Source organism: Arachis hypogaea, chromosome 2 (assembly GCF_003086295.3).
Source record: "Arachis hypogaea cultivar Tifrunner chromosome 2, arahy.Tifrunner.gnm2.J5K5, whole genome shotgun sequence".
Lineage (NCBI taxonomy): Eukaryota > Viridiplantae > Streptophyta > Magnoliopsida > Fabales > Fabaceae > Arachis > Arachis hypogaea.
In genome coordinates, this window is record NC_092037.1 from 31,372,148 (window position 1) to 31,394,300 (window position 22,153).

Below are 22,153 nucleotides of genomic sequence, written 5' to 3' on the forward strand. Positions count from 1 at the left end.
ACAGCATACACTAATAATATCTTTAGATTACTAAATAATTAAAATTGTATATCTCAAAAGTAGAAAATTTCACATAAAACCATATTCTAAATTGAACAATATAATCAATCTGCAATATAATTGATAAGCCAACAAAGATAGGTAATATCAATTCAACCTGCAACATAATCAATAATAAACAAGCACAACAACAGATTGAGCATTGAAGAGGATAAAAAATTAAAAAAGAGCTTTTAACTTAGCTGAACTACCAGTGAATGAGAGGAGAAGAGCAGCAACAATCCAAATTCCAGAGCTAGAGAACGAGAGATAAAGAGGCAGAGCTAGAGAATTTCTTAAATCACAATCGCAAAGTGACGCTCACACAACCTAGCCACCACTAGTCTGATTCGACAATAACGATAGCAAACCTTACGTCGAGTCGGTGACACTCCAAATTGGGGATTTTGGTCACGCGAAATTCAAACTTTAGAGGGATAGAGAGATAGAGTCAGAGAGAGTCAGAGATTGAGAGACTTGAGAAAGATGAAATTTTACAATTTTTGCCATGGAGATAAACTGTAAAGTGATGAGAAAGGTTAAGAGATTAGGAAATTTACTGCTGGTCTGCTAGGGCTTCCCATCTTCCATAGTCTTCTATTCAGATTGGGCCATTGGGTTGGATTGGGCTGCAATCAGGGCCAAGAAAAAAGCTTCTTCCATCTTGAATGCAACATCATGGCAAAATCAGCAATTCTGGCGGCTCTGCATTTTTGCGCGGCGATTCCATAAGATGCAGGTGAGTTCTGGATGAAAAGCAAAACCGACACGGAGAGAAGATGCAAAAATGTGAAATCGTGTGTTTCCACGAGTTGAAACGCGATTTTGACTACCTTGACCACAACCAAACAATTATTATTACTGCTGCGTTAATTATAGACGAAACTATTGATACATATATTTTGCTTCTACATCAGCTCATGTTTGCAATGAAGGATAAGACCCCGACCTCAATAATAACTGATGGGGCCATGGCGATTAGAAATGCAGTAAGAGATGTATTTTCCGAAGTCAGATATAGATTATGCGCTTGGCACCTTATTTGAAATGCACTAGCAATGTTAAGAATCATTTTTATCTAAATTCAGGAAAATCATGTTGATAAACTACGAGATTTCCGTGTTTAAGCATAAGTGGGTTCAACTTATTGAAGAATTTGGCATTGAGGATAAGCCTTGGGTGAACAACATGTATGAAGAGAAGCATATGTGGGCTACCACATATATGAGGTAAGTTTTTTGCTGGTTTTAGAACTACCACAAGATGTGAATGTTTACACTCAGTTGTGGCAAGGTATGTGGGGTTACGATATAATTTGATAAGTTTTGTAGAGCATTTTCAAAGGTGTGTTGCACACTTGCGCTTTAAAGAATTTAATGCTGATTATGAATCTATACATGGGATGCCCGTCATGCAGACTTGTAGAGCTGCTAGAAAGATTTGCTGCTAAGGTATACACTCATGATTTAAAATATTGTATGAGTAAAATTGGTTGAATGATCAATATTTAAAATATTTGTCAAAGTATAAAAAGTTAGTCGGAGTGAGCTAAGGGACTATATATATATAAGGTAGTAAAATTTCAATTCTATCTATTTTTTAATTTTTAAACTAAGTGAGCAGTCCTAAAAATAATCATGTTATCTTATCTTTAGTTAAAATCAAATACAAATTGAATTTTATCTTGATTTTTATTTTAAAATTTAACCAAGTGAGTTTTAAATTAATATAATTATATCTCATCTATAATTATTTTTAAGACAATAAATACTCAAAATCTAATAATAATAATAATAATAATAATAATAATAATAATAATAATAATAATAATAATAATAATAATAATAATGATGGACGGATCACTAATAGTTAAAGAAAAACAAGAACAAAACAATCAATTAATATTATAAAAAAAAACGTGAGGAATCTAGTGGAATAGAACTATACCTATTCAAGCATTAACCAATCGATTGAATGCATAATTGAAGATACTTCAATCAATTTCATGTAAAAATAATAGATTGAATGCATACTATAGTGGATTTCAAGCATTCTTCAATTGATTGGTTTCCTACTTCAATCGATTGAATGCATATCTCAATTGATTTTAAGAACAATTCAAACAATTTCAAGCCCTTGAAACAGATTTTTTTCATTCTTTGACATATTTCCTTCATTATTCGTGCCTTGGGATGATGCCCCTTGGGTTCGTAATGCCTAGATTAGTGTATAAAAGATCAATTGCTTCCCCTTAACGATTGATAGCTTTAGTTTGCCTGTCTTGACGCTACCTCATCTTAGCAAATTGTCCCTCAATGTATAATCTTATGCTTCACAATTCATCCATCAAATCTCGCATTGTTGGCGAAGGAGGCGGTGATGGTGGGGATTCCTGGGATTGTGCTTGCACCTTAGGGTCTTGTGGTTGTCCTTGCACCTGAGGTTCTTGGGCATCCGGATCTCTTCTCATCTGTCTTAGAGTGTTGTCATCAATCTTAGCTACATTACCCAAAACGATACTTTTCTCTTCACTCAAGTCAATTCCAAGCATTTGAAAATCTTGGTCCATTAGCAAGCATATCCTAAACTAACACTTTTCCTCTCTTCATTTCAAGCATATGATGAACCATAAAATAAGGCCAGCTTATCTCCTTTCCGGTCACCATAGCCATAGTACTATAATATCTTCGTTAAACAAATTTTCATGATTATGTTTTCTTGAAATCAACACGTATGAACACAAATACATCAATATACGCTGCTCATTACCCAAACCACTGCAACTTATATTACCTCTAGCATCCATGTGTGGATCCTCATACTACAGACTCCGCAAACCAACCAATCTATCATATTTATCCCATTTCTCATCTGTCGCAATACCTCCAGTAAATTTTGCCTTGTGATAAACTAAATTCCATTGTTTAGCTAATTGTTCCCAAGTAACTCTATAATACCGTGACCTTAAATCAAACTCAATCAGTAGCATTACTTCCTTATCCTCTTCATCACTTTCAAGAACAATATAATTTAAAGTTCTATAAACAGCCCTAACTAAGTGGGGATAATATTCATCCTTAGTTTGTACAAAAATCAGTCAAGTGCTATGTTTGCAAAGCATTCCAGACCAAATTATAATGTCTATCATGAATGAAATCGGCTATTATATACCTAGGAGGAACAATTGCCCTTGACTCGAACTTCTCCATATAGTTGTTCAATGCCCTCAAAGATGGCAGTCACCTTGCGGTGTAATGGGATGAAGAAACTAGTCTGACATATGCATAACTTTCATCCTCAACACTAGTTCTTTTTGCGTGTTTAGTTCTGGCCATTTTGGGGATATTTGTTCTATGGATTTTGTAAAAATTTGGACGAGGATTAATAATATGTATGTAGTTTGGAATGGCTATTGATGAGATTGGAGAAGATGAAGAGATAAGTTTTCTGGATTTCGAGATAAGAGATGTTATGCAAAAATGGAGTTGTTATGTTTAAAAAAGCGAGGGAGGCTGAACACGGATAGTTATCCAGCTTAATATATTACAGATCAAAATTCAATCGATTGTATTATCATACCAATCATTTGAATACGGAAAAAAACTTTATTCACATCACATTTCAATCGATTGTATTATCATACCAAACGATTGAATTGGAAAATACCATTAATCACGTACAAACTTCAATCGATGGTATTATCATACCAATCAATTTAATTTTAATATATCATTCTAATAGCATAAGTCAATCAATTGGGTAACACAACCAATCGATTGAATTGTGAAAACTCATATTGCTTTGATGATTTCAATCGATTGGGTAACATGAATAATCGATTAAATAAGAAAAAATTCACACGCCTTGAAAAATTCAATCGATTGTATATCAATTCCAATCGATTGAAGTTTAAGAAACTTGAATTTCAATCGATTGTTTTGTGCATCTAGTCGACTAATTTTTTAACAAACACGATTTCACAACCCTATACGTATGTAATGGATCAAGGATAAAATTTTAATTGATTAGGGTTGCCAAAATATTTATTATGATTAATGGAAGATATAATTTATTATTTTGTTTTTGATTATTAATAAATATGATAGATGAATGATAAAATAATAATTTATAAAAACTATGTTTGAAATTAAATAAAAACTATTTAACCGTTATTAAAAAAATTTAAAAAATATGTTTTGTTAAGGAACCATTTAATAATTCAATCATTCTGAGACCATATAACTAAAATACAAACCAAATTCTACTCTCTTTAGTAAAAAAAAAAAACTACTCTCTTTTTTCCTAAAAATGTTTCAAAAATGAAAACCCCAAACCTCGAGTTGAAATCCATTTTGGCCTTTGAAATATTTGGTCAGCCTCAATTTTGATCTCCAAATTTTTAGTTACCCAATTAACACTTCTAAATATTGGATCGTGTCCCACATTTGCTCCTGTAGCTATCTCCGTTAACAGAGATCTGATGTGGCAGGTTAAGTTGACACGGTGTGCATCTACGTGACACCCAACTTGCCAAAATGAATGTGTGATGAGCCAATGATGTTAAAAAAGTTGAATTTACTCAATTTAACCCCTTCGTAGATGATAAAACCCTAATTTGCAGCCATCTTTTCCCAAAACGCTTGAGACTTTGCTGAAGAAATGATGAGTTCAAGAAGCCAAGGAATTTGGTTCAGAGGTGGGTTGGGATGGATGATTTGAGGTGGGTTGGGCTTGAGGTTCAGAGTTGGGTTGAGCTGGAGGTGCAAAGTTTGGCTGGCCTGAGGGTGCATAGTTTGGTTCAGGAGATGTAAAAATATTGTCCAAAATGTGTATTTGAGATATATAAAGATGGATTTGAGGTGGTGTTAGATACAGGGTTTTTTGGATTGGGGGTCATAGGGATCAGTTGTGAAACCTTATCACCTTCACGTTCAGAATTTTCATGCTCAAGGTATACATGCACCACACTTTCATTATTCTTTGCGTGAAATCACATCTCCAACAACTCCTTGTCATGAGAGTGCTCTTAATCCAGTCTTCAAGGGCCTCCCAGGGGCTAGCCACCAGCACTCCTTCAAGTTGTCATATCCAAGAACCTTGTAGTAATTTCTTATTGAGAACACATGCATTGTATTTTTCTCTAGTCCAAACAACTGTTCAATTGGTTTCTGACATACACTACTTCTCCATCTTCTTTCGTCTCAAAACTTCTTCTATGGTGGATGACAATTGTTATATCATCATACATCTATATTGCAAAATAACAAAAATCTCAATAATGATTTCAAAAATAAAGCATACTGGCTTAACTGACTTCAAACTCTAAACAACAAAATAGAGCATCATTGATTTTTAAGCAACAAATTTTTTAAACAGAAGCAACAACACACACATAATAACATTTATCCAAAGACAACAAAAGATACAATTGGCATTCTCTTCTCCAGTAAGGAAAACGAAAAACAAATCCTAGAATCATTCACATGCAACAACTTCTAATGCCCTAGATATAACCAACAACTTGCTTCGACAACAACAATGCAATATAAAAACTGAAACAAAAGTCAAGAACAGAGTATCAAAAAATTTGTAAAAGAAAAAACTTCACTTCCTAACCTGATCTTTGCCGTTTCTTTTCCAGGCAATGCTACTTGTTCAACAACCTTATCCAGCAGTCCAATACACGACGAATGTTATTCTGATTCTCATTTTTCACAGTCAAACATGCGAGAAAAATAAAAAACGTTGGAAAGAAGAATAGAAGAAACAGAGAAGGAAGAAAAAGAATCAAGTTACGTTAGGAAGGAACATAAAATGATGTCGTTTTAGAGTTTCTTACGTGTCAACTTAATGTGCTATATCAAATCTCCTTTAACAAAAATAGCTATAGGGATAAACGTGAAGCACTATCTAACATTTGGAGGTGTTAATTGAGTAACTAAAAATTTAGAGGTTGAAATTAAGGCTGGTCGAAAACTTCAGGAACCCAAAATGGGTTTCATCCCCCCAAACCTCAAATAGAGGTAGGTGGAAATTTATGTATAGGTGTCGTTCATCAAACAGATGTTGCATTCATTCACCGCTTCATTCTTCAGGGTTTCTCTCTTCATGGCTTCCAATTCCAAACCTCAACGTCTTTATCAAAGTAACTAAAACCCCTCTCTCTTTCTCTCTCTCTCTCTCTCTCTCTCTCTCTCATTGAGTCACTAACATTGAAAAATTACACTTTGGGGGGGGTGTTGATTGTGTTAGTTGCAGGTTCCAACGTTCAAGCCTCAGCGGTAAAGAAGGCAAGAACCATGGCTACTGAGTCAGCAATAAAGGCTCGTTTCACAAAATACGTTGAATATCTCAATGACATTGTAATTACTCTTATTGCTTTCACACCTTACTTTAACTATTTTGTTCTTGTTTCATTTGAAGTTTCAATCTTTTTTTAACGATTTGTTGTTTTGGTTTGCTAGAGACTCTAATAGATTTTCAGTAGCCAGTGGAAATTGAGTTGAACTTAGCTGAAGGGTAAACATTGAGGTGCATAAATTTATAATTTATTTTTAGATGATGTATATTTAGAGCATTATGCAGTGTTTAGGAAGTGATTGTGAGGGATCATTGGAAGGTTTAAGTGGTAATTGCGAAGAGGTCGGCTTGACAGCTTTCCGGTTCTTTCATTTCTTCATGAGTTCTCCAACTTTTCATGCTTCTTTCTTCATTCCCTTGATCCAATCTTTGCCTCCCAAACCTTAAATCACTTAACAAACATATCAAGGCATCTAATGGAATCAAGGTGAATTAGATTTAGCTATTTTAAGGCCTAAAAAGCATGTTTTCACTCTTAAACACAATTAAAGGAGAATATACAAAATCATGCTATTTCATTGAATAAATGTGGGTAAAAGGTTATAAAATCCCCTAAAATCAATACAAGATAAACCGTCAAATTGGGGTTTGTCAGTAATATCATGTTATTCATAGCATTTTGTTTTCCAAGCCCCTTGAATTGAAATGGAAATTCTCTCTCCAAACTTTTGCTTGGGAGAGTAGTGCACTGTTTGATCGTTGCATTAGTAATTGGGTTTTGGGATATTAAATTAGAATCATTGGTTGTTGTTGTTTGTTCTTCCCTCCAACACCTCAACTTTGAAACACACTCTAAAGGATTAGTGCTTTGAAGTAGTAGAGTCTGTTTATGTAGGAAACATTGCACATTATAGAAGCTCACCAAAAATGTTATGTTACTAATTTACTTTCTTGAGATTAGTGGTTTTCAATTCATTCGGGATGTTTAGAATTGATAATCTTAGCACAAACTACATAGACCTTTAAGAAAACTGTTTCAATGATGATATCTTGAAACATGCTTTATATTAATTGGAATCATGGAATGTTGAGAAAACATATGGATATTGAGAAGCTGTGCCTATTCTGTTATATGCTGCTCATTGTTAAGTTTGTACTTTGTAGAATGAGAAACGAGAAAGAGTGGTAAAAGCAAGTCGTGACGTAACAATGAACAGCAAAAAAGTAATATTTCAAGTTCATAGGTTATCTTCCGTTTTTCCATTATTCTCTCTCTGTTTATCTCTTGAGTCTTGTGAATGATTGGGGGGATAATTTAGGATCTTCAACTAATTCAAATGCCATCTCAAATCAGCTAAATGACATAAACATGATCTTTATGTGGCCTTTATTTTTATTATCTTTGCCAATGCTTTATTATATACTTCAATTAGTCATCTAAATCACTTTTCATTTTGTTCCCTGAAATTGATGTACTACTATGAGTTTGTTTTGCATTAGCAGTAAGCTTATCTTATTCACATTAAACCTCATATCCATACTTTATACATATCCTTTGTTTTCTGTTTGTTAAACAATTTGTGAATAAAGTCAATATGAAAATATTCTAGCTTAATAAAAACAAAATTATAAGAAATGTGAAATCAAGGTCTACTTGTGATGGTTACTGATTAAATGTTAATCTTTCTGATATTATTGGCAATGCTTTATTTTAATGTCGTAACTAGGATGAGTAAGTATAATAAAGAGGAAGTACTTCAGAAAGCCGAAAAGGATCTAGCAGCTGTGACAGATCAGTACATGTCCCTGCTAGTCAAAGAATTGCAGGGTACCGATTTTTGGAAGCTACGACGAGCATACTTGCCTGGGGTATGCTTAATGTAACTTTTTTTATTGAGGACAAAAATACTTTCATCTGATACATGCCTTTGGTGTTTGCAAATACAAGAGTATGTTGAAGCAACTACTTTCTGCGGTTTTTGTAAAAATGGTATGCTTTTGACGTTTGACGAGATAAACAACACATTGTTACCACTTAGTGATCTATCACTTCAGCCTCTGCAAATAAATATCATTGACTATCTATTAGGGGTGAATGTATTTTTCCATTTTATTTATTATCCATGTCAGTGACTTATTTATTCTATTAATAGAATATTAGTGGATAACACACATACACTAACACCATATAACAATATGTTTCCATTCAAAGAGTTTTACAAGTGTGCTTGATTTTTCTGTAATGAATATAACCAATTATGTTGGCCTTTTTTTAAAATACAGTTATATGATTTTTATTGAACATGAAGTATGCTTAAAATCAGATTGCAATTTTTCTCCAACGTGTATTTTTTAAAGGTGCTGAACATTCTTTTACAGCTTGCAGATTTGATTGGAGAACTGATGCATCTGACTATTGGTAGGATATCAGATAGTGAGCTTGAATTTGCTCAGATGATATGCATATTTGCTCGTCATATATACAGAGTGCTTACATTTGTAGTACCACATATGGATGATAGTCATGATATGAAGACAAAGTTAGAAATAATGCTCCAAAGTGTCATGAAAATAGAGAATGGTAATGTTAGCAACACTGAAAGTTTCATTCTATAAACTTTTATGCCTTAAAGTCTTACTTGAGTCTGAAGATAGTAATATAACAATTGATGGAGAACTAAAAGGTTAAATTACTAAGGGTCATTTGGTTTTTTCATTTATTTTATGTTAGTTCCTTAAAGTTTAGAAGTTTGTAATAAAGTCTTATATTGTATAAAAGTAAGGAAACTTTGGAACAAGGGTTAAGTTGTCTGATGATTGGATTTTTGATGGTTTAGAATTTCACAAATGAATTCTTGTTGCAAGTATAGTTCCTAAACCAAGCAATAATCTTTTCATACAAAAAGTTGTTTGTCACTAAAACAAACCCCTAAATTTATAAACCGAAGTATTCAAACCTCGGGTCGTTCTCCCTAGGAATTACAATAAAGTACCTTGTTATTGGTTAGAAATGTGTTTTGGGGTTTTGGATAAGAAGCATGAAAAGTAAATGGCAATGAAAATAAACTAACAACTATAAAAGGCTCTTGGCAATGTATGAAAATTAGAAGTCCTATCCTAGTTATCCTTCTCAATTGTGATGAGAATTGTTCATTGCTACCACTTAGTTAACCCTTACTAAATAAAGGAAAGTCAAGTGGATGAATTGACTTGAGCCACAAGTTCTAGCCAACTCCCAAGGAAGGACTAGCTTTAGTGCACTCCAAACCAATTAGCAATCTCTCCAATTATCAATCAACAAAGGAATTAGATAACTCAAGTGTCACTAATTACTCTACCTAGGCCAAGAGGAACAAAATCTACACTATATCTAGAAGAGACATTTCAACAAACACATAAAAGGCAATAAAAGTAAACAACATAAATTGCAAGAATTAAAGAGAGATCTAACTACAAAGGCAAGAGATCAACAATAGAAAAGCAAAGAAGACACATTTAGTATGAATTACCTCTTATTGATATTTGGAAGAATGTAGAAGGAACAATACTAGATCTACAGCAAAATATAAGAACAACATAAAGGGAATTACAATAAAAGAGTAGAAGAAGATGAATGTAGCAACAAAGAATTGAGAAGTAGAAGTAGAAGAATGAATGAATGAAAACCTAGATCTAAGAACTAAACCTAATCCTAATCCTAATTCTAGAGAGAAGTGAGAGCTTCTCTCTCTAGAAACTACTTCTAAACTAAACTAATGAGTGTAAAAATGAACTAATCTCCTTTTGCTCTTCAATCCTTGGCTTTAAATAGCAGTTTAGGCACCAAAGTTGGTTGGAATTGGGCCCCACAACCCTTGAGAATTCGTTGGTCACGTTTTCATTAAAAAATCATAAACCAGCACCGACGCGTACGCGCACAGCACGCGTACGCGTCCATGGGGTGATTCGCAAGGTGCGCGCAAGCGCCAGGTGCGCGCGCGCGTCCATGGGCGAGTTCAACTTCTTTGACTTTTCATGATTTCTCCACTTTGCATGCTTTCCCTCTTCACTCCTTTGATCCATTCCTAGCCTTTTCAATCTGAAATCACTAACAAACATATCAAGGCATCTAGTGGAATCAAAGGGGAATTAGATTTAGCTATTTTAAGTCCTAAAAAGCATATTTTCACATCTAAGCACAAATAAGGAGACAATCACAAAACCATGTTATTTCATTGAATAAATGTGGGTAAAAGGTGATAAAAGCTCTAAAAATCAATACAAGATAAACCGTCAAAACGGGGTTTATTAACCTCCCTACACTTAACCCAAGCATGTCCTCATGCTTAAACCAAGAATGAAGTAAAGGGCATGGCATTTATTCAATGGAACTAACTAAATGCAATCTACCTACATGCAACTATCTAAATGAATGCAATTGCTTGGTCAAAATAAATCAATTCTCAAGAAGCATATATGCACAAGGGCTAAAGGACTAGCAAGTCTAATCCATAATTGAATTGAGTTATTAAATATTTTTACAAACTTGCATGAGAAGAGATGATCGTAGGTGGAAACATGTAATTGAGCCTCAAACCCTCACCGGTAGTGTTTGCACTCTATTCGCTCAAGTGTTTAGGGTTGATTCACTCAATTCTCCCCCTAATCATGCTTTCCAAGATTTGTTCTTCTTCTAACAATCAACATATATTTCATGCATGCATACAAGTATCATGAGGTCTTTTTCTTTGGTTGTAATGGGGCTAGGGTCAAGGTATGATGCATATATGGTTAAGTGAGCTTGAAATTTGAATCTTTGATAAGCTTAAACTTCCCACCTAACCTATGACATCCTATACAATTAAGTTCTAACCTAACTACCCATTTTTCACTTTTTCACATACTCATGTATCCCTTTTCATTTCACAACACTCATGCATTGATTTTATTGAGCTCCACTTTGCTTTAGGGCATTTTGTCCCCTTTTATTTCTTTCTTTTTTTTCTTTTTCTTTCTTTTTTTTTCTTTTTCTATATTTTTTTCCATATTATATTTTTTCTTTTTCTTTTGTTTTTCTCATTTTTTTTCTATATACAAGAATCTCAATGCATAAGGTTTTACAATTGATCAATACATGAGTATGTACCCAATTCCCAATATTTTCAATAACAATACAAAATTACCCTTTTATTCACCCAATGTCCCAAGATTCCCACACTTGAATGGTACTCACACACACTAGCCTAAGCTAATCAAAGATCCAAATAAGGACATTTATTGTCTTCCACTTTAGGCTTGTAATGTGCTAAAATTAAGAACAAGTGGGTTAATCGTAGGCTCAAATTGGCTAACAAAGGAAGATAAAAGGTTGGCTATTTGGATAAGTGAGCTAATGAAATGATGGCCTCAATCATATAAATGCATGAATACACAAAATAATGGACATAAAGAATCAAACAAATCAAAGATCACATTCCTAGAAAGAGAATAATGCACACAAGAAGGAAAATAAGTGGTTATAGGATGTAACCACACCATTAGGCTCAAATCTCACTTGCTTGTGTTCTTAGCTCAAAAATATGATCCACAATATATATATTTCAAGCAAGTTCTATGAAGAGTTTTCACTCAAATCAATTGAGGTGCCCTATAGATAGAAATCTTGAAAAATTTCATTATTTTGACTAAGCTTATTGTGTATACATATGCAAAAATTAAGAAAATGCAAGTAAAAATCCTAAAATCCTAGAATGAAATGCAAAAGTGTTGGGATTAGAATTTTGTCACCCAAAATCGCCGACCGGTCGGACGACCTCCCCACACTTAAAAGTTTGCACCGTCCTTGGTGCACTCAAAGATGAGCAAGGGGGTACGGTGAATCTCCGGATTGCTGCGTGTTCTTAGTCTTGCTTCCGTTATTGCTTGTGGTGCATCATTTGTGAAAAACAAAAATATAACACCATAAGATGGGAAAACAAAAGCAAGGAAGCATAATTGTTGGAATGAGGTAAATCACTAGAATTGAGTGAGTAAATTAGTGTGACATTAAGAAATATTAGGTGTGTGAATTCTAAATTGTGCGGTTTAGAACACACATTAGCATAAAAGTTATGTCACAAAAGAAGCATGCACTTCACTTATCCTAGTGTGCTTGAGATACTTTAAGTAAACTTGTAAGGTAAAACAAGCATTAAAGAAGCATGAAAGCATTCAAGCTAAAACATATGGATGGATATAATCATGAAATACAATGTATTAAGGTAAATGCTCAACATCATCCATCAAGAGATTGCCTAATCAAAGAATACGGTTCAAATCACATGGTGGCCAAATCATGCAATTCAAAAAGAGTTACAAGCTCAAAGGCAATTCTCATCACTTGGTATTCTTCAAAAGATAAGTATGAAAAACTCAAAACCAAGTAGCAAAATATAACCTCAATCATAGAGTCCAATAAAGATTGTCTAAAAAAAACATTCATGCTAAAATAGCATTTAGGTAATAAGGAGGCAAGAATGTGTAGTAAACAAAGTCAATAATCCAACACTTGTAATGAAAAGAGAGAAAATAAAATGAAAACTAAACTAAAACTAACTAATTAACTAACCAACTAACTAATTAACTAACTAAAATAAATGGTTATCCATGGTGTTTGGAAGTGTTGGATGAGGGGTAGGAGAAGGGAAGAAGAAAGGAAAAGGAAAGAAATGGAAAGAGGAGAAGGAGAGAAATGGATGGAAGAAAGGACATCCACGCGTACGCACGCATGGTGCGCGCGTGTCGATGGCTTATTTCGAGAGTGGCGCGTACGCGTCATGTGCGCGTGCACGCAAGTGGTGTTTGTGCCAGAGGCACAACGTTGGCGCGGCGCAGGCACAACTCTCTGGAAAATATATGGAAGGTGAAACTTCTCAGTCCACGCGTACGCGTGCATGGCGCGCGCGCGTGGACGGTCGAAAACACTTGATGCACGCGTACGCGCGCAGTGCGCGTACGCGTGGATGGTGCTCTGTTTTTCAAAAAATTTTTGCTATATTTTTGCACCAATCCAAGCATTCCAAACCTCCAAACAGCTACCAAAATACCATAAAACCTTATTTAACATACTAAACTACCAATTAGACTCATTAAAACAATCAAAACAAGAAATTAAACTAATTCTACCAATATGTACAAAAGAGAAAATGAAAGGATTTTACCATGGTGGGTTGTCTCCCACCTAGCACTTTTGTTTATTGTCCTTAAGTTGGACTTATGGGGAGCTCCTCTCAAGGTGGCTTATGCTTGTACTCATCTTGGAACTTCCACCAATGCTTGAACTTCCAATAAGCTCCATCATTCAAGATTAATATCTCCAAGCTTTGATGAGTTCTTCACAAACCATGGGCTCCCAATGTTGATCCTCATGTGTTCCCGGATCCCATATGTTGTCTTCACACCCATCTCCACGTTGATTATCATTAATCCATGTGGGTGGTGAGCAAGGTGAATTCTCAACAAAGTGACCAAACATCCTTCTAGACCCATGTACTCTAGTTATACACCAACCTTTGCTATCAAGCTTTGGACATGTGACCATAATGAACCTAGAATGATGCTTCCAACCACTAACCATCTCCTTTTTACTCTTAAAGCCACTAATTTTTCTAAGTTCACCATCCGTCTCAAGCAAACCATATTCAAGGGGAATAAAAAAGCTTAAGTATAAGGAATTTACCCACTTGAATGAGAGAATGGATGGTGGTGGCTTGGGGAGAGGTATCTCCAATGTGCTTGCAAGCTCTACTCCCTTGTTTGCTTCTTTGTCAATCTCCACCTCTTCATAAACTTCTTCATTCTCAATCCTTTGTTCATCAACTTCATCTAACTCTTCTCCATCACTCAAATCATAAATGGGAGGTTGAGAGAAATCTACCTCCACATCACTTTTAAGTTCATTGGGAGAAGGTTCTTCAAATTCAAAGGATTCTTCACCAAAAAGATTGGATGCATGATCTTCATCACCAAGGAAACTCAATTCTTGCTTCACTCCTTCCAAGTCTTCATTCAAAAATTGCCTTGGAGGTTGTGCACTCTCCTCCTTAACATCAAATTCACTCTTCTTGGAAGGATTTTCTATGATTTTAGCTTCCTAAGGAAGTTCCGCATCTCCTAAGTCTTCAACCACTTCTTCCTTTTCTTCAATAATCATAGGCTTCTCCAATTGTTCTAATACAAAGTGGCATTCCTCATTTTCCATCAGAGTTTCCAATCTCTCCTTCATGCTATGCTCTTTAATTGATTCTCCACATGTGACCATGGGAGTGCTTTGAGTGCTCAAGCATTGGGAGGATAAAATGCTTACTACCTTGGTCAAGGTAGCCATAAGTTCTAGTGTCTCCCTTTGCATTTCTCCTTGCCCTTGAAGTATAAGGCTAAGGATTTCATCCATTGAGGATTGGAGTGGATAAGAGGGTTCATTGTCTTGGAGAAAGGGTTCATTATAGGAAGGTGGTTCTTCTTGGTAAGGTTGTGGTGTGTATTGAGGTGGTTCTTGGGAGTAGTAATTTTGGAATTGTGGTTCCATGTATGGCTCATATGTTTCAAAAGGTAGTTGGTATGGTGGATAAGGATTAGAGTCATATGGAGGTATTTGGTGAAAAGAGGCTTGTGAGTATAGTTGATGATCATGTTGAGGATATAATTCATAGGCATATGGTGGTGGTTCTTGAAAGTCACAAGGAGATTCACCATAGCCATTTGATTGGTATGCATCATGGAATGGCTCTTCTTCATAGTGCATTGGTGGAGGTTGTTGCCAAGAAGATTGATCATATGCATATGGCTCCTCCCACCTTTGGTTGTCCCATCCTTGATACACATCTCCATTATAGTCCTCATCACCTACAACATAGTTGTAATCACACTCATAGCCAAAATGAAAATTCATAATGGAAAGAGAAAACAAAAATCAAAAGATAATGGAAAATAAGAGAAATAAAATTCTACAACTAGCAAATAAAGCAAAAAGCAAGATATTCACACTATTCACATATGTACAATAACCAATAACATAACACCATTGCAATCCCCGGCAACGGCGCCATTTTGATGATTGGATTTTTGATGGTTTAGAATTTCACAAATGAATTCTTGTTGCAAGTATAGTTCCTAAACCAAGCAATAATCTTTTCATACAAAAAGTTGTTTGTCACTAAAACAAACCCCTAAATTTATAAACCGAAGTATTCAAACCTCGGGTCGTTCTCCCTAGGAATTACAATAAAGTACCTTGTTATTGGTTAGAAATGTGTTTTGGGGTTTTGGATAAGAAGCATTAAAAGTAAATGGCAATGAAAATAAACTAACAACTATAAAAGGCTCTTGGCAAGGTATGAAAATTAGAAGTCCTATCCTAGTTATCCTTCTCAATTGTGATGAGAATTGTTCATTGCTACCACTTAGTTAACCCTTACTAAATAAAGGAAAGTCAAGTGGATGAATTGACTTGAGCCACAAGTTCTAGCCAACTCCCAAGGAAGGACTAGCTTTAGTGCACTCCAAACCAATTAGCAATCTCTCCAATTATCAATCAACAAAGGAATTAGATAACTCAAGTGTCACTAATTACTCTACCTAGGCCAAGAGGAACAAAATCTACACTATATCTAGAAGAGACATTTCAACAAACACATAAAAGGCAATAAAAGTAAACAACATAAATTGCAAGAATTAAAGAGAGATCTAACTACAAAGGCAAGAGATCAACAATAGAAAAGCAAAGAAGACACATTTAGTATGAATTACCTCTTATTGAATTGGAAGAATGTAGAAGGAACAATACTAGATCTATAGCAAAATATAAGAACAACATAAAGGGAATTACAACAAAAGAGTAGAAGAAGATGAATGTAGCAACAAAGAATTGAGAAGTAGAAGTAGAAGAATGAATGAATGAAAACCTAGATCTAAGAACTAAACCTAATCCTAATCCTAATTCTAGAGAGAAGTGAGAGCTTCTCTCTCTAGAAACTACTTCTAAACTAAACTAATGAGTGTAAAAATGAACTAATCTCCTTTTGCTCTTCAATCCTTGGCTTTAAATAGCAGTTTAGGCGCCAAAGTTGGTTGGAATTGGGCCCCACAACCCTTGAGAATTCGTTGGTCACGTTTTCATTAAAAAATCATAAACCAGCACCGACGCGTACGCGCACAGCACGCATACGCGTCTATGGGGTGATTCGCAAGGTGCGCGCAAGCGCCCATGGGCGAGTTCAACTTCTTTGACTTTTCATGATTTCTCCACTTTGCATGCTTTCCCTCTTCACTCCTTTGATCCATTCCTAGCCTTTTCAATCTGAAATCACTAACAAACATATCAAGGCATCTAGTGGAATCAAAGGGGAATTAGATTTAACTATTTTAAGTCCTAAAAAGCATGTTTTCACATCAAAGCACAAATAAGGAGACAATCACAAAACCATGCTATTTCATTGAATAAATGTGGGTAAAAGGTGATAAAAGCTCTAAAAATCAATACAAGATAAACCGTCAAAACGGGGTTTATCATTGTCTCTATGTGATTTCAAGGTCACTAGTTTAAGTTGTGGAATCAACCACCTGTTGCAATTATCAGGATAAGCTGCCGATATTATTCTCTTTGGTGTTGCCCTTTTATAGGGTCCTATAATTTAAACATTTATAGTGTAGTATAGAACTTGTTTATAAATTTTAATGTATTGGGATATTATAAAATAATGAAATAAGTGCTCTGTTGTCATAAGTGCTTGATGTTATTCCTGCGTTCATGTAATTGATGCTTATAAGAAGTGTATCTTCTTAATTTTTATAACTGTATTTACATCATTTGAAGTCGTTCTTGCCCTTTAATTATGATGCTTGCATGAATGATGATAATGATGATTCCTACCTATGCATTCTCTACTCATATAATGTGCTTTTTAGTTTGTCTTGAAAATGTTTCAAGTCTTCTAATGTATTCAACTTTCACCTGATCTTGCTAACAAATGTTTGTTAATGTATCTTGCTTTAGTGTTCATGTGAGAGGATTAGAGTATATTCCACTTTTTGGATCTGACGACCTGGGTTCTTTCTTGGTTAGAGTCGCAGATATCGAACTATGAGGTATGTTCATTCTTCTCTCGCATTCCTCCTTCATTTAAGTTGCCAATTTTCTATAACAATTTCCAATGAAGCGGGAGTTTCCATATAACAGTAATCCATTGAATGCTTAATTTGTCAACGTTGATATCACAGAATCAATATAAGCAATATTGGCGATGAAATTTTGAAGTTCGTTCTTATCAAACATGGCATGACCGGTTGTGCCATTTTACTAGTAAAGTTTGAGCTTATCGCATAATATTAGTGTTAGCTTATGCTAGATCTGTTTTGTCAATTTTTAGCAAATTGAGAGTGGTTCGATATCTAGTGATTTGGAAGCGAAACCTACTCCTCTGTGAGTACAAAATAAAAATAAATCTAAAAGATAAACAAAATAAACTTTGAAAATAAATTGATTGGAATTGAAAGAAATTGCATTGAATTTAAATAAAGCAGAAAATTGCCTTCGACAAGATTAAAAGACTTTGAATTCGAAAACAAAGTGCTAATCTAAAAAGAAATCAGAAAGAGTAAATTTGATTGAAAGATAAATTTGCAGAGAAAGTAAAGATTACAAAAAATGTAAATGTAATTTAAAAACAATGGAAGGAATCCTACAGAAAAATGACTCGGATGCAGACTCGGAAAGTCCTTGGGATGTGAGTGTGTCCGAGTGTTTTTCTGAAGCAAAGTTCCAACCCTTTCTTCATTGATCTTTCATCTATTTATAAGAATTTTTGACTAATCAGATTCAAGAATAACTCCCACGTATGCTAATTTTCAAGTAACTGTTCTCGCTCCTTTTTCCTAATATGAGTAACCGCTAAAAACAACATTCGAAACTTTAACTCTTTGACTAAGCACCCCGACCAGCTCCTCGACTGAATACGTCGACTGGCTCTCGCTTCACATTCTTTGACAAAACCCTTCTCGATACAAACTTTATTCTTTGAAATACAAACTCAATAGATTTTGAATATAGTATTTCTCGAAATTCAATACTTCTGATCAACAAATTTCCTTTTTAGGATTAATGTGTTTTTCGATATCATTTTAAAATGAAACACTTAATCCTATCTGCTCTAACTTTTCCACTATAATCAATTAATTTGTTATAAATGAAATTTATTAATTTTCATTTATTTGTTCCCACTCTGACATGTTTCCCACTACTATCCGTTTCTCTTCCTTCCATTTCACCTTCTCAAAGAAGTTTCCTAATTTCAAATTTTAAAAATACGAAATATGAAATGGCAGCGCACCTCCTTCAATTTTACTTAACAAAATTTCTACCGTTACTCAACATTAACTTCCTCTCTCCCAACTTTCACCTTTCTTTTTAAACACTTTTCACAATTTCTGAACCTTCCTACGAAAACTTTTCCCCTCTGTAAACAAATCAGTCACCAGAACTCCCTTCGCGCACTCATCAATGGCTTCTTCTGCTCTAAAAACCTTATCTGTCCAAGACAAAGGCAAAGACCCCATAACTGAAACCTTTAAACAATCTGATTTGCAGGTTTTGAATCTATTCAATGATATCATCATTGAAGATCCCAAGAATTTGCCTAAAGATAAAAGGATTCTTATACCCCTTCACTGCCGATGAGAAAACTTGTTGTTTCATCGGTCCTTTACAAACCCTAGAGCATACTAAAAAGAATGCCCAGGTCTTTTCTAGTGCCGACGAAGAAGATTTGCTCATAAAACCAGACCTTTTTATTGCCCCCTTCATCGATCATAAAAAACCCATCAGAAACAACCCAAAAATACCCCCTGTGGAGCTGATTTCCTTGCCTGGTATCAATGCCTCGAACCATCAAAAGGTATCGCTTGGAGGGCACAAGGTATCTATGACCTCCTTCATCTCTCTCATTTCACACCTACCACACATAATTGGATGATTGGGGCTGTACTGAGTTCTGGAATAAAACCACCAATAACTTTCATCTTTTTGTGGAATGGTGAGGCTTACACTATTCGATGTTGCCGCCATAAACTCTCGATTCACCTTTTCGAGAGATCAGAGAGACCATACATTCTTCACAAAAGACACCAAGTCCAATAAAACCAACTGAACCATATTCTTCTCAAGGTCCTGACCTTTCGAAAGAGACTCTCGTATTGCCCCCGAAATTCAAGATGCTCACTTGGCTAATTTAGTAGCTGTCTTGACCAAAATCACTCAAGAAGAAATTCCTGCCTCGGTCCAATTACTAAAGATCTACCAACATCAAATCTCAACTCTAAAACTCTCGAGCAATTGACTTCTCTTCTTAGGCTGTTAACCCACATTGCTGACGAATCGGTTACAAAACATGATTTGAATAGCCTGTTATCTAACATCTTGAGTTCTCTTGCATTTTCAGGTTCCACCTGAATTCTCCTCCATAGTGAGAAGATTTACCAGAGTTTCCAACAACTTTGCCATTGCTCAAGACAGAATAAAAGAAGATAAAGAAATAATAGCCAGGATCGAAACGGAATCGAAAGAAGTGGGCATTGTCTACCAGTCAATCCAAAAGTCATATAAAGAATTTTGATCAAAGAATTGCCCAAGCTACTAGCACTCAAGCCTCTTTCGACAAAAGAAAAGAAGCATTCAAAAGAGAACTGGCCAGAATTCAAGAGAAAGAAGCTGAGTTGGCAGGGCCTTATGCTGCAGCACAGCAAAAGAAACAAGATCTTTTCAAAGAACTTTGCAAAGTAGAAACTAAACAAAAAGAGATAAGGAGAAGATATGATAGGGCACAAAATGAAGAGCATGATGAAGTCGAAGATTATTCTGCCCTCAATAGTGAAAGAGCTCAACTTCGAATGGAACTGGAGGAGCTATTAGCTCCTCACTTGCCCAAATTTTGATATATTGTTCGAACTGAATTTTTATTTCATCTGTACTTTTCTCTAAACACTACTTCCTATACATCAACATTGTTTCAAGTATTTTTCATTTATCGATTTCACTATATTGCCAGAATCAATATCTTTAATATAATATGCGTTCCAGGAATACAAGTCAATTACCTGAAAAGGTCTTTCCCAATTACGGGATCATTTACCGAAAAATTTCGATTTCTTTTTCATTGGTAAAATAACTTTTAAAACCAAATCTACCACACAAAAACATTTCTTTTACTTGACGATTATAACTTCGAGCAATATTACTCTTCTGATAAATCATATTCTCAAGTGCCAAAATACGTTGTTGATTTAAATCATTCAACTTATACATTGCATTCCAATAATCTTCAATTGGTAAATTATCTTGCCATATTACTCTTAAAGTATTAAGATTAATCTTTAATGGCAACACTGCATCATGGCCATACACCAATTTATAAGGAGATGTATTCGTTGACCCTCTAGGTAAATTTCGATAATCCCACAATACTTGGCTCAAAGTTTCATGTCGAATTCGAGGTTTTTGACCGATTTGTTTCTTAATCAATTTATCAATATTTTATTTGCTGTCTCAATCTGATCATTCACTTGTGCATAATATATATGGAGTTGAAGTTATCATAGTAATGTTTCTCGAGTCAGCAAAATTTTTAATACGTTGACCAGTAAACATAGTTCCCTGATCAGTACTCAAAGTTTGAGGAATTCAAAATCGATGAATTATGTATTCCTCTATGAAGTCAATAATTTCTTTTTGCCCTGCCTCTATTAGAGGAATAGCTTCAACCCATTTGTAAAATAATCAATTTCCACTAGAATAAATTTATGATTTTTCGCAGAAAGTGGGTATATTATTTCGATCAGGTCCAAAGCCCAACCTCGAAAAGGCCATGGCTTAATAATTGAGTGTAATTCGGAGGCTGGAATCTGTTATATTACTCCATGTCGCTGGCACTTTTGACATGCTTTTGCATAATCGATATAGTCTTTGATTGTAGAAGGCCAACACACTCGATCTCGTCGAAGTACCCATTTCATTTTCATTCCAACTTGATGGGCAACACATATTCCTCTATGGACTTCTCCAAGAGCAATATCTTTGTCCGATTGACTTAAACACCTGGAAAGGCTACCATCGATTCTTTTTTTGTACAATTCATCAGCCATCAACACAAAATTCATTACTTTTAATTTAATTTTTCGATCCACCCGAATATTGGAATTTTTCAAATATTCAGCAATTGGTTTTCTCCAATCGTCATCATCCCATTCGTCCCAAATCAAAGCCTCTCTTTCTTTAATGGGTACCAGAATTTGACAAACTTTGCCAATTTCTCCAGCGTCTCAGGGAGTATTTTATATCTCGATGCGATTTGGGCCAACTCATTTGCAATCTCATTTCGAACTCTTGGAATGTGAACCAGAGACACTTTTCGAAAAGACACTAACAACTCCCATACTATTGATAAATACTTTTGTAACTTTTCGTTATTACTTAAACTCTTTAGATAGCTGCTTCAAAACCACCTGGGAATTGCCAAAGATTTAAGCATCCAATGCTCCTTTACCAACCAAAATTTCTAAATCTAATATCAAGGCCTCATATTTGGCGACATTATTCGAAAAATGATATTTTAATTCAAAAAGAAATTCTGATGGGGATTCTTCCGGAGAAATTATCAAAATTCCAATTCCGGCACCATTTTTGTGTTTCGAACCATCAAAATACACTTTCCAACAATCGGAAGCTACATCGACTATATTTGCCCCATGGTCATTGAGATTGTTCGGTCGATCGACTAGGATATCTGCAATGACATGACCTTTCATA

The 22,153-nt window shown here is 34.9% G+C and overlaps 1 pseudogene; it reads left to right on the top strand.

The window, feature by feature from the left end:
- Window positions 1-6,102: 6,102 nt before the first annotated feature.
- Window positions 6,103-17,441, top strand: LOC112718860 (uncharacterized; annotated as a pseudogene).
- The last annotated feature ends 4,712 nt before the right edge of the window (window positions 17,442-22,153 follow it).